The 12,609-nt window shown below is 33.6% G+C and overlaps 1 protein-coding gene across 5 annotated transcripts in view; it reads right to left on the bottom strand.

Annotated features, from left to right (window-relative positions):
• LOC135128070 (serine/threonine-protein phosphatase 4 regulatory subunit 1-like) overlaps positions 1 to 12,609 on the bottom strand; it is a 74,222-nt gene that overhangs the window by 30,003 nt on the left and 31,610 nt on the right. The window contains exon 1 of one of the 5 annotated variants that reach the window (XM_064054890.1): positions 10,041 to 10,314. The exons of the other annotated variants lie outside the window; for them this stretch is intronic. The gene's annotated coding sequence lies outside the window, so the exon portion shown is untranslated. Of the gene's footprint in view, positions 1 to 10,040; positions 10,315 to 12,609 lie in introns of those variants that run through there. 5 annotated transcript variants of the gene reach the window in all.

Here is a 12,609-nt window from a genome sequence, read left to right as displayed (position 1 = left end):
CACTTTATCGTTTTTTAAAACCCTATACTACTGTTTAATACATTTCAAAAAATAATAAAAAAAAATATATAATAATATAAATGAATACGATTACCACCAGAATTTGAAACCTCAACTACGAAAAATGAACACATCATTTACGTTCCGCAAGTTGACGTGCAAATTTTGAATTCGTAATGAAAAATAAAAAAATGTATTTCTAAAAACCTTAAATTAGACCACTACACATCTCACCACTTTGAAGTTTGGGTAGAATTAATTATCATGCTCTCAACGAACGAAACATTAGTTTTTTGAGGAAAAAGATTTATGATGAATGGAAATCTATATCTTTGTTGTATATATTTATTTCATTTTTTTCTGTTTTACATGATGATTTTGGACGTCAAGTTGAACAATAAACCCTTACAAAACATTCTGAACTTTCTAAGCGGGATTAAAAAAATTCCTGGCCAAACAAATTAAGTATCAGGTACTTATAACTTCAAATAAATCTTTTCAAACTGATTTTTGATTTCAATGTAAGGGAACGTTGCAGTAACGACTATAAAAATAGTTATTTGTGTATGTAGCTAATGTGCGAAATGGTATTCTGACACAACAATGGAGTTCTTTCATTGAAATGGAGCTTTTTTTTTTTCTTGGACGAGCTGAAACAATTATTCTGTTGTAACAAGGCAAGGCAATCCTCCAATTTTTTGAGATACATCATTAATATATCATCCAGAATATGTATACAGAATACTCTTATAGTCACTGTGTTCCTAAAATTTCAATAAAAAGCATGTTTGAAAATTAAAATGCCAACATATTATTTTTAAGAAAACTCTTAAATTTAACTAAATTAAAAATTAAAGGATTTTCTGTTGTGTTAAAATTTAATCTGGTGAATTTTCAGTTTATTAAATAATTCAATTATTCGTTTAACCACATTCATATGTTTTCCTGTACAGCATAGCTGAGCAACAATTTCAACTGTTCCCGTTGCGTAATGTGGATGTTTTGTAGGTAAATTTAAAATAATGAGGACGTGTTTATTATTCTAAATACGAAAAAACTTTTGTTTTTTCTTAAAAATGTTTTAGATAAGCGTAACATAAAATTTGTGGACCATATAAACTCATGCTGTGATGGGATGATGTGCGTAATGGTAAGAGGTTCTTAACTCTTTTCAAAATCATTGTTTCAATATATATTTCGTAAGTTGAAGTACCAGTCACTGCGATTATTATATATATATACATAAGGGTCCGGAATTAATTATTTAATCCTCGATTAATTTAACACAAGATTAAAATGTAGAATATGAGTCCGTGATTAGTTAAAAACATACACGTTGCATAGCAACGGACCTCAATTAAAAGTCAATCGCGATTAATTTTTAATTCACTTTCTATAAACCGGGCCTTAGCGTTTAATTAAAAATTTTAGGGCGATAATGGTTACATATTGGCATTACAATATGCTGTATAGTTTGGGCAACGAGGTACGAACATTTTTTTCGGTCGAAATCAATTTGTTTTCCAGTTATTGGTGTACCTTAGGCAATTAGACATTAATTGAAAAATTGGACTCAACACGTCACTAGTTAGTACCAAGAGAAGTTTCTATCAAATATTGTTTTCTGATCTTTTTTTAGGAAATTTTTGATAATGAAAATGAAATTTCTAAAAAGGAATTTATTACATTTTAGTAGGTATTTATGTTTTTTTATATCTAAATTTTGTCACCAACTGTATTAATCAAATTTTAATGTGAGTCATGCGCTTGTTAATCAAATTGTATGTATAATATATATACAGGTTGCTCCAAAAATGGTGTAGCATCTCAACGGTATATTATTAAGTTTTATAAGTCTAGCTTAGAGAAACATCATTAAAAAATGCCTTACAATTTGACGTTCATTTAAAAAAACAAAATTTTTTTGAAAAATGTTATTTTCTGTCGGATAAAGATTAAATACCATTAATTTAATATTGAACAATAAAAGCCCGATCGATTTCATGTACCTAACACTAAATATAGGGTTATTTACGAGAACTTCCTCGCCTAAAAGATTCAAAACACAACCAATAATACAATTACATAAGAGTCTACCTTTTTTTTTAACTAAAACAGCTGTTTTGATAATTTAAAAATAAACGTCAATTGTTAGTTCAAAATAAAAAACAACCACATTCAAAACAGGCCATCTCCTGTATATGTTGTCTACAGAACCGCAAAACAATCACCATATATATCAAAATCGAATCAGTATTTTCGTCGTTTGAATAGTCAGCATCAATTCTGACGAAATGTATGTTTTAACATGATAACACTACGTTATTTTTACACAAACTACGTTTTGAAATCGTATTTCTGGTTTCGTCTTGAAATTTTTAGGTGTGGAGCGTCTTGTCTCACATTTGGACCCAAGGACTTTTAAAATATTGTTTTCGGTGGTCAATGAACAGTTTTAACATTTTTATTTTTTGTAAAGCTCACCATACAAAAATGTATGCATTCATAATCATTATGTTTGTGGTTTCGATTAACATTCTTAAAACAATACTAGACTTTAAAACATCAGGTAAACAAGAACTATAATTTCTATCACAAAATATGTTTTTTCCTTATGTACTCGCATAACCATGTTATATATGTGATTTGAATAATAACTATTTTGAGCAACAACAGGAAAGTACTTTATAAGTACTGGTAACACTCAGTAGAGTCGTACGTTGAGTCAATTCTTGTTTAATGTTATTAACTTCCAAAAGCAGTAATTTGCTAATTTGGAGGGACGTTGATAGACTTAGGAGAATATAGTAATCCCGTTCTCGTTTTAAAATTTAAAACGCAAAACATTGAGCGAACATGGCATAAAGAATATTTTTAAAGATCATATTGTGTTTTAATTCACAAACGAAAGATTCCCAACGAATCCGCAATACGAACGAAACCATCTGAGGATGATATGTAAGTAGTATAGATACGACAATAGATATTACGGGTACATGGGCTATAAATGTAATTGTTGGTAGTTTGGCTCTTTTCCATATAGCTTTTGTATTTTCTATTGAATTCGGAAATTACTCAAAAACCGTGTTATTTATTAAAAGTTCAAGAGTCGAAAAAATATTACTTTATTAATATCTTGCTATTGCCTTTGTGAAGTAACAAGAGAAGAATTTCTAGAATCAACATTTTTCAAGTCAATTTACACAGAGATTCCCATACAAATCTGTTTTTTATAATAGTTTACGGAAAACTTGGTCCCTTTTTAGTTCCAAAATTATGGAACAATTCACGATTCAGTATCAAATTTGTCAATCAGCATCAAAAATTGATTAAATCCCTCAAACAGTTTTAACTCGTGATAAAATAGATGATTTGAAGAACTGCACCATGTATCACATCAAAGACAACTGGTTTAAAATACATCATAAAAATTTTAACTACATTCCTAATAAAACGATTTGTCAAAACTGATAAGTTGGTTTCATTTTCTGTATTTGCTTTAAGGACTAGTTCCGGTTTCAGAGGGTGGTTTCGAAGTTAATTAATATTAACATCAAAAAGTAGGTTAATAACAAATTGGAAACTCGTATATGAATGAACAAAAAATAGTCAAAATAGAATTACTAAAAATAATTACGAAATCCACTTAAAATGCTTGAAATTCATTGATTCTTGAAGACAAAGTGGCACAGAATGAAAACTAATATATTGTGTATCATTTCAAACAGTGTAGTCCCCCTAGTCTTTCCAACAATCATGTGAATACATATATTGTTACTTTTACAAGATCTTTTGTTGGACGAACACGAAAAAATAATCTGTGTTTATTGATTTTTGGAAATACCGTTTTTCAATCGTAACAACTTGGCAATAAGACTAGATCTAACTAACTGCGTTGTTAGAAAATTTGTAGTAATTTTTTATTCAGTATAGGGTTAGGTAAGATTACAGACTGATCACCATTGTTACGAAAAAGCTGTACCTATGTAATAAACTAAATCCAATCGATTCAAATTATCTTTCAATCTGAGAAAATTCGACGTTGAAGTGTTCTTTATTGAACTTAAAGTGGCTTCACCTGCTGGAGTAAATGCATATATAAATTTCCAACCGCTTCAACTATAGTTATCAAACTGTACCTGTAATACGTAGGGTCCTCGAAAATGTCAGTGAATAAACAAACTATTCACAAGCAAACACCTGCAGCTATATACGAATTAAAATCATTTTAAACCACATGTATTAGCATGAATGCAGAAGATTTAATGCCTAATTTGGCTCCGAATGCAATTCGTTCAGTGTAATTTAGTTTTGACACCCGATTAAATTTCCATCCGGAAAAACAGCATCATCGAAAACTGGCAATTCAAGAACCTAGACTGCAATTATTACAGTGCTTCGGGGCATGTCGACTCGCCGTCATCATTCAATTACGACATAAAACTAGGGGTAAGAGTGAATTTGGTTTGCTCTCGTGTATATACATGTGTGGGGTAGCTGGACAAGCTTAGCCAATGGGGAGGCACGAACCCTCTAGCCAGGTGTACAGTATATCACATCAATTTCCGAAAAAATGGAAGAAGTTAAATGGCAGCCATTTTAAACGAAACAATCTAATGCAATGAAGGCAACTGCCAATGACCGATGATTCAACGTAGAAACGATTCGCAATTTAACAGTATATCTAATATCAAAAACAGTTAACATTGTCTTGAATGCTATATCTTGGCGTCACCAATATGTTAGGAATGCAAATTTAGAATTAGCTAGAATAACTTATTAAGGTATGACAATGCTACATGCCAATGTGAAATGAATTAAGAATGATATCACTGCAAAATTACAATGTCCTAAATACGTAGTTGTCTAAAGAATAAATAAATATTCTTGACAGCAATTAACTACTGAACTTTTGTCTAGCTCATCTTACTTATATTGGTGATTTTACAGTTGCAGCAATTACTTTAGTTCAACCACTAACTGTATAGAAAACAATAAAAATCTAAATAACAACAGCAGTCTTTAAATTTCCTGATTTTGCTTGCAATTTGCATCAAGTTTTCGGGTCTTATGTTATTATTATTGGTATATTTGGCCCTCAATAAGTATAATTAATATCAAAATTTTTTATAATGTCTAAAAATATGTATTTTTATAGAACACATACGTATATAATCACAGTTCCTATTTGAAGCTGATTTAGTTTATCGAGAACCAAGATTAAAATTTTTACTTCCCTTTTTTTTTTTAACCAAATTCCGATTTTCCAAAAGTTTCATTTCATTTGTGTTAAACGAAAGTTAATGGCGGTCAATTAATTCGAAAAATGAATTACAAATGGGAAAAGTATTTCATGGTCAAAAGATAAGAATCTCACAGGAAGCAATAGAAATTTGAAACAAATATTTGACTAGGTATTATACATTCTTTAAAAACTGTAACTAGAGTCTTACACTTTTTGTCCTGGAATCAATTTATTTTTCGTTTAAAAATTAAAAGTTATATTTAAGATCAATCACATAATTCACTTTTATAAGCACTTTTTTTGTAAACCGATCTTACTTTCTGTTAATATTAATTGCGTTACAAATGCAGCAAATTCAAGATCATTTTCTGTACCACCTAAAAAAAATTAAGCTTTTCATGGGCAGTAATATGAAATGAAGGGAGGGTAGGTAGAACAATGTTATCGTACTTCAAACACTTAAAAACAGTAGTTGTAAAAGTGTCAAAACCCTCTACAAATACTTGTCCCACACACAGCACTTTAAAGTAACATTGTAGAAGCATAAGCAGAGCGGTTTACCACTAAAGCATGAGACATGATGGTATGACCTGCTGAAAGAATGCAGGCCTCAGACAGAATCACAACACGACCAGTCAACAACCTTCCGTTCGCTCAGTAGTAAAATACCACAAACCAAATACCGTAGTTTAAAACCCCTAAGCAAAACAACGTTAAACGTGTTTAAAAGAAATATATATTTATACATATACACGGTGTCCTAGAACTTGCGAAGGAACCGGTAGCGGTAAATTGCCCATGACACAGGTATGAATAAATAAAATTCGTTTTAATTTGTTTCTACAGCCAATAGAATTTTTCTTAAAGTTGTTGGACCGTTTTCCTCATTGCAGTGACTTTAAAAAATTTAACATCATACAAAAAGTGATGGAGGGGCACAGATATTGTTAAATGTTTCTGAAAAGCATTAACCTCTTCGTTCTGGTGATTCGTTAATCAGTGTGAGTTATCAATAAACTATTTAATGTTTAATGTGGCTCAATAAAAATATACGTACACATCAGGTTGACTGTGACTGATCAAGTAGTATAGGAATACACATTTTTATAGTTTTAACAGCCCTTAAAAAAACCAATAAGGGTCACACTAAAAAAATCACGTGTTCGTAAGCATTCATTTACTATATAAGACAATCGTTTTTAATTATTGAAAGAATTGCTAATAATTTATGTTACAGGCACCAACAAAAGACACGACTAACCTTAACACATTTTTCAACCAATATTATATTTCTGTTGAAAAATTGATGACTGGCAAAACGACATGTCGTTCATCTTGCTTTTGATTAATACTGTCAGAGAAAATCAAGACCTCCAATATTCTACTCTAGACAATATTTAGCCGAATCGATATTGAATTTCGAACTTCACCCACTGACACTGCAGTGAAGACTACTAAACAATTTTATTAAATTGTATTGTCTTGTCAATATATACCATAGAGCATTTCTATCTGCTTTGAAATCGAAAACGATTGTATATTTTTATAACGTGCATGTATGTATCTGATACTGCGAGATTAACGGTTAACGTTTCCTTCGAAAGTTCTGGGACTTCCATTTCCAAAATCATAGAAAAAGAAACAAGATCTCAAATTATCATTTTTCCAGTCGGCTTCTTAGATATTTCCTTTCTGTAAAAATTCAAACATCGTACAGTAGATCTCGTTAGTCGGTCACGATTCATGAATCAAATCCAAGGTCTTCGATTTATCGAAAGGAATTATTCTTTACTCTAGTAATCATAATTTTTATACGAGCCTAGATTTATTACAGAATAATAGAAACCGTTATCAGTGTAACCATGTTATAAGTGGTTTATGTATTAGAAATGTGTCTGTACGGGAGACAAGTACAAAAAGACTTTCTCTGGTTATAAAATATAACACAATTAACGATAAACTTGCGAACTTTATGTGGTCTGTACGTATATAGATTATTTGTTAACAATATTACACTAATTTGTTGAAAAAAGGCATACAAAATGGTAGTGTAATATTCAATTTTTTGACGATAATTGAACAAAAAGGTCCTATATTCATAGATTGAAAATATTCGACAAACATGCAGATGAATTTGCCTATTTTTTTTTGCATAAACAGTATGTTTATGAATAAATACAAAGATGGTCTCAAATAAGAAAGCAGTTGACAATATGATGCATTTGGTCGACTATCAAAGATCTTCGTAACCAGAAATAAGTGTGTCGCAGTTGTGGGTTAGTGCAGAGAGAATACATACTTTGTCTTACCAAAATTCAGCCAAATTTTATAAAAAGTGCTAAAACTATAGTAATTATACAAAATTTTGGAAATTAGGATGGAATTTCGTGGTTCTGAAAATCGATTTTTCTTAATTTGGGCAATGATTTGGTTAATATGATTACGATTTATAACAACTTACTCAGTTCTAAAAATGTTGATGTACACTGACCGAAGGATTCTTCATTCAAAAATTCTACTTTAAAAGGATTTAAATGTTAAACAACAATAGATCCTATGCTTGTGGTGTACGAATCTGTTTTAAGTTGTTTTCTTAAACGTCCAAATTTTCGCAAAAAAATTACCACAGGATAATAGCATTTTACCAGAGGATATAACCGTCCGTGGGGTTGCAACTGAGGTATCAGCACGCGGACTGACAGTTGCATAACTAATATTATCTATGTTGATGACGTCATCACAATGCAAATGTCGTAAGGCAAACACTTGAACTTAAGCTTATTATTAATGTTGAGACGACATTTTTCCCGTTAGTTATCTGTTTGAAACATATTTTACATTGTTCGCACTTGGGAGCGCAAATTCTTGACGCAGGGGCTGGGGAGGTGTTATTTACGCCGCTAAAACTAGGGAAGTATAGTAATCGAGTCCATTGGGTGACTTGCTACTTTCATGTTTTTTCGACGTTTCATGACCCCTAGAGTACAAAAAAGTGATCTCCCGTTCCCGCCTGTCTGTTTGGCATCTGTGTCATCTCCAAAATTTACAATATTATTTTTAGTTTTATAAAAGAAGATATTCGTTCATTGTGATATATAAATCCGTGTTGAGTTTTCACCCTAGATGTTTAGATTAGGATTATGTGAATTTTTTTACTTTACGTTGTAGTCTACCAAAAATTTCGCTAGGTATAATTTTCCAAATTCTGTATGATAAGTTTCTACTATCATAAATCAATAATTTGTACAAACATCTTGTAAGCGGGTGCAGGATCCGGAGTCATTTATGTTGCTTGTATTTTATTTTAATTTAGAATTTTTAGTATTTATTACATTTTTTAAACATTCAATAATTTATAAATAATTCTCAAACTCCAGTTATGGACGAAGTTCAGATACGTTACAACCAATAGAATCTGGACTAAACCGAAACGTTTTGTTCCAATTAAATGTGAAATGATTATTCTATAAACACATTTTACCAAAATCCCGAAAATGTTCTCCACTTTAAGAGATACCGTAATTTTGAACTGGAGACAAATAATGTTATCAACTTCAGTTTGATCAAAGTTGCAAGTAAAACCGTCGAATTTTGGTTGCACGCACTTAAATTCATCGATATTAATCAGCACAATTGCTGTCTATCATCAGCAAAACGCGCACTAGTCATCGGGCACGTACAAACTTTCATCTGTATCTGTAAATTTGACGATCCATTCAAATTAAACAAGAAAAAAGTGTCCAGTTTCCATGAGAATCCCAGTGAAATTCTTGGAATTCCTCAGTTCATTGACCTAAGACTTCACTAGTCGTGCGAACTAGTTGGTTCATTTTACGTTCCTTTTTATGCAGGCTGAAATAATAACATCAAAATTGTCGATGAGTTCCGAAAGAATGTGACGATGTCATCGTCGACACGTCATCTATCACTTTGGCCGAAATCGTCCCGTCGTGAATCATGCCGGCACTGTTTCGTTCGGCCATCATTAATAGAACAATGTCATCATCATCATCATCATCGGTCGCGAGCTGAGCTTGACAGTCGACGACGATGTGTCGCAATAATTATAATCGCACTTGTCTGTGAATGAGATACAAGACGGAAGAGACGTACGGTACACCAAGGCCGGCCGCGGAAACGAGGTCGTCGTCACGGTAGATACGCAGAAATCAAACATGGACGACCTTTCGGTGCGTGAGAAGGCGCGGATCGAGGATCGACCGTCCAAATGCGACGTCCGTCCTCAAATACCGTCGTCGAATCGCAAAAATGCAGCGAGGAGTGCGCGCGAGTGCAGCAACGGGCCGCACCGTCGACGACTTTTATGAATGAAGAACCGAGTGGTGCGTCATCATAGTAGGCCGTGCGCGCCGTCATCGCCGCCTAATTATTGCAACATCATGACAATGTGCGTCGGCCGCGTTCACGCAATTAGGCGATCTCATGTGCGGTTCTCCGGGGAAATGCGACGACATCGCCGCACAAATATGCCAGTTATGCGCAATTAAACGGTCCGCCGTTGGCCGGTCGCGGGTACGAAGAGAGCGGAAGGTTTGTTTTGTTTGCGTTATAACGGACCGCGCGCATTCCAATTACAACGCGGAAGACTATACATACATACACATCTGTGCCATCCGCGAACACGTTGGCGAATTCCTTTGCCCAGGCAACTGGATCGCGCCCGATGGCCCCCATTCGACCGAGAAAACGAAAATCGCCGCCGGATTCCACGAATGCCCACGTTTTATTAATCCGTTCGAGTTGAAGATCGTCCGTCGTTACACAAACATCTTACCTCGAACGAGCATAACAAATAGTTTCCTGTGCCGCCGATGTAGCATCCTGTCAGAATCATGTGTCGCGTACACGTGTTTGTCAGGGTTTCAGACACCACATCCTGTTTCAACACTTTGCACTGATCATCCTCAGTCCACTTGGTTCTCGTTATGTCATACGAAGTTTCGTCACCGAAACGGTCCGAAAACGGTACAACCTCCATTGGCATCGTGTCGGAATCGGGGGAAAAACGTGGAAAAAATATTTTTCAGCGAGTAAACAACGCGAAACCACACTCCCTACTCAAACATTCGAAACGACTGAAGGAAACGGCGGGACTTGGTGAGATGGCGCAGTAGTCTTGTTGTGGAAGGGGCCGGTGCCACCCCGGCATTTATTTTGGACTCGCCCGGAAGTTGTATACTCGGAATCCAAAGGCTACGATTTAAATCTTTACTAAATACGTTCACATTGTCGGAACTTACAAATTACAAAACGTACACACATTACAAATAGAATAATTCATTCAATATTCCCGTCGGGCGCACCGATCTCCAAACAAATCATTTTTTTTTCCATCACAAATTATCGCGTTCGCAGCTATTCGAATTAATCATCGATAATGAATAATACCCAGTATTATTGAAATAATTCAAAACAGCCTTCACGCTCGTTCCGATCAATGACTGCTCGGTGCGTTCGTTACGTGACGTCAAAAGGCGCCACATCGTTACGTCACTGTACTTTACGAACTTGGGAAAATTGGTGTGTGGGCATCCAACATAATTATTTTCCATAGACGTACCGAAAACACGACTCGTAGAAGCAACCTGAGCGGTCAATTCCGAGAAAAGAGGTCCAAACACATCGGCAGGTTAAAAGCTGGCACATTCCACAGCCGACGAGGTATACAGGATGTTCGCAGTTACACCTCTTCGACGATGGTTAAATATTTTCGATACAAAAGTAATTTCAAGTTTCTGTTGCGACTATTCTATGTAGAAGTTGTACATAAATCGCAATGTAGTAAAATTTCCTCGTTTTTTTAAATTTAACTGGAATATTTTTGGTTAGGTACTCTCCAATTGAACCGAAAAAATATTCTGTTAAATTCAATATAGAAACACCAACCATAAGCTGATAGTTTTGGCGTCTCAAACTCCCGCCTGATTTGATTAACTATAATCCTAATTATTCGCGGTTTTGGTATTTCCTATTAATCAACGCTCCCCCCTATAAGACACACTGAACCGCCAATAGAACACAGTGATCTAAATATATTACAAAACTATTAGCAATAAAAGGCAATGAAATCAGTGCGATGGAATTTTTTGGTACACAATTATACCAAATTTACATCAAAACTGACTTCAAGGACTGCTAAAGCGTGAAAACGCAATCACAAAAACCAAATTATACATGTATGTGTCATGTTTTTATCTTACCAAGTTGCCAACGAGCTGAAATCAAATAAGAACATTCGAAAGAAAAAATTACGAAGAATATTGGCAACACCGGTCTTCTCAATTAAAAGTTACTAAGAATCTTAAATTTTCAAAGATTTTGTACTTTCTTCGATGGGTATTACTTGTAATTCTATAAAACTTTTCAAATTGATATTTTGTACAAAGAAAAACATCATCATTTCGAAGTAAACGCTGCTACACGTTGTCCCTTTCCAGAAACCACAAATAAACCTGTTTTACAGCAAAAAGCCTCCACTTAAAAAAATGGATAGAAAATAACCTTATTCTGGAAATAAAACCACAACTGTTGTAAAAAAGTAATGGTTAAAAAGGTAACATCGATGGTTTTATAGCTCCAACACGAATGTCAGATTCAAATAAAACAGAAGACAATCAAACGTTATGTCTAAATTTTAAAAATGAAAAAAGGAGACGAAAGTAGAGTAAAGTGACGAAATTTTGACTCAAACTAATGCAGCAGAAGTAATGCAGTGAACTGCACATTAGCGCGAGACATAATTGCATGAAATAAAAGTTTTATGTGTACCTACACAGGTAATCGATAGTACAAACTTATAATATACAACGTAAAACAAAGTTTTTACTAGTTACGGTGATATATATAAGAAATTAATGTAGTGTTTCCTGTTCCGAAATTTCCCATAATAAAACGTAATAGCATGCGTACGAGTACGATATTGTAAGTATTTATTTATTATGCGATCATTTCTCTATAAAATACGATCAATAAAAAACGACGTCAAATAGTTGCTTAATGCCTTCAATGTCTTTCTAATCGAACATTATAGCTACCTACATTGGTAAGCAGACTATCAAATTAAAGTGAAGTTAGTTAGTAAATGGTTTACAATCGTTGGTTCATTTAAAAAGAATAATAGTTATTCGGTAAGAACATAATAATTGTACGATCACAGCTAAAATTAACTGCCAGTGAAACACTTTGCACATCACCATAGCGACGAGTACGATTAGAAGAGATTCCAGAATAGAATATTAGCTTTTTTTTCTGGATCGTACATTATTACTGAATTCCCACAATGAACTATTACGAATCATAGTGCCCGAAATATAATTCGAGAACCGATTAATATAACCTATAGA

Source organism: Zophobas morio, unplaced genomic scaffold (genome assembly GCF_036711695.1).
Source record: "Zophobas morio isolate AGI-343-1 ecotype UQ-CSIRO unplaced genomic scaffold, CSIRO_AGI_Zmor_V1 ptg000012l, whole genome shotgun sequence".
In the NCBI taxonomy this organism is placed as follows: Eukaryota; Metazoa; Arthropoda; class Insecta; order Coleoptera; family Tenebrionidae; genus Zophobas; species Zophobas morio.
The sequence above is the reverse complement of the archived record's forward strand: the minus strand, read 5'-3'. Positions and strand labels throughout refer to the sequence as shown.